We start from the raw sequence: 2,014 nt of genomic DNA, 5'->3' as shown, positions 1-2,014 counted from the left end.
TTTCCATCCACTGCTATTTTGCGAATTATAGAGCTGTCAATCACCTGGTGTTTGAGGCTGTCTGAGCTGCTGATCAGCTGCTAGACCCGATATACAGCTCTATTAAACACATCTAACGTTATTCATTTAAAGTTTCTTGATGATCTAGACAAAAGGTACCATAACGCCATTTCTGGATTACCAGGTGCGACTCCGCAAACTAACGTTATAATCCCAACCCGATCTCCAAAAAAATTGTAACATAGCAACGTTGGTGGACCAATGTTGCTATGTTACAATTTCGGCTCCGAAATTGTAAAATGGTAATCCACGGAGCAGATAGTAAGTGAATACAATTTCGTTCAAGTCTAGAAGTGATTAAAGTTAATATCCCAGTCTTCTTCTGTTTACCACGGCGGGTACACTGTGTGCTGCGCGTACCATTATTTACCGTGTGTACAGTAGCCCTATTGTGTGGAGGCTACACGGCATGTCATGTTTTGCAGTGATCAAGGCAAACTGTGTTGTTTTTGAATGGAGAGACAACGGAATATCGCTTAAACTGTTTCCACCGCACGTTTCGCATTTTCCTTTTATCGATACACTCGACTTTTCCGCCTCCCTCAAGCGTGAAAACTTTTTTGCGATATTTGGAGGTTTTTGCGAATTAGGCCTTGGCCACACTGATCCGTCAGAAAATGGACAGAATTATTGAACAGATGTCTGTCCGATGCATTGTTTTAACAGGCAGATGTGTCGCAAAGCTACATGTCATGACATGACTATGACTGGCAGACTAACGTAACGTCACGTGAGGGTCTGTGTGTGGCTGGGTCTGTGCACTCCTCTTTGACTGCAACCCGATCTCCCAAAAAAATGTAAAATAGCAACGTTTGTGGACCAACGTTGCTATGTTACAATTTCGGCTCTGCTGTGTAAAATCAAGCGAGTACGTTATTAATTAGCCTCCTTCTCTCCTTCACCGCCTCGGCCGCCATCTTCTTTGAAAAGTTGAAACAAATCTCGGAACGCCTCCTCTCGAGACCTCGACTCAGATTGGCTAAACGGACAGTGACTATCCGACCATCCGACCGTCCGATACGTCCATCCAGAAAAAGTTCATCCCTCTTCAACTTTCTGTCCATCAAAACGTATCCAAATTTTCTGGATACGTACGCTTCTGAGTGCTCCACGGACAGTCGGACAGCTGTCATTGAAAATGAATGGAAGTGAACAGAGAAATGAACGCACACGGACAGACACCACGGATCAGTGTGGCCAAGGCCTTAGGCAGCGTTTCCACTCCGTTTTTTTATGCGCAAGTTGAAATTTCGCATCAAAACAGGTGGATGGAAACCCGACTAATGACTTCCTGTGGGGGAATCCTCTCTTCTCTTCCTCTCATTCAAAGGGAGGTCAGAGGTCAGAGTCAGCTACAGACAGAGCAGGGATTCAGTGTCTTGCTCAAAGACACTTCAGCAGGGTGGAGGCTTGATACCAGATTGTCCAGGTGGAAGGATGGACTCTATCCACTTGGCTACCTGCTGCCTAATAAGAAAAACTCTTCTAAGCTACAAATGTGCTCCTCTGCTGGTTTGCTGTGTGTGTGACTGTCTGTGTGAATCTCTGGGCCCCACAATCATCTCTACGACTAAATAGTCAACCAACAGTTAGTTGACGAGAAGAGTCTTCATCAGCCAAGTTTTCATTGGCAGGTTCGTCACAGGAAGAAAAAAAATTATATTGAAAAAAAATCGAACTGTTTTTTTGTGTCAAGGGAGGTCAACTTTCAAAACATCACTAAGTACAAAGCGCGAATCATCATCATCATCATCATCATCATCACCATCATCATCCAGGAAGAAGCAGAGGAGTGCTGCCAAGGGAAATTTCCCCTCGTGGAAAAAAGGGAGGCAAAGCAAAGAGAGAGGGAGAGAGAGAGAAAGGAAGAGGAAGGAGGACAGAAGTTCAGTTGGACAGACGGAGAGCTGGAGAGCTGCAGATAAGACAGAGAGAGAGAGAGAGAGAGAGAGAG

The sequence above is a fragment of the Poromitra crassiceps genome (assembly GCF_964638095.1).
Source record: "Poromitra crassiceps genome assembly, chromosome: 18".
In the NCBI taxonomy this organism is placed as follows: Eukaryota; Metazoa; Chordata; class Actinopteri; order Beryciformes; family Melamphaidae; genus Poromitra; species Poromitra crassiceps.
Note: the sequence above shows the minus strand (reverse complement) of the source record.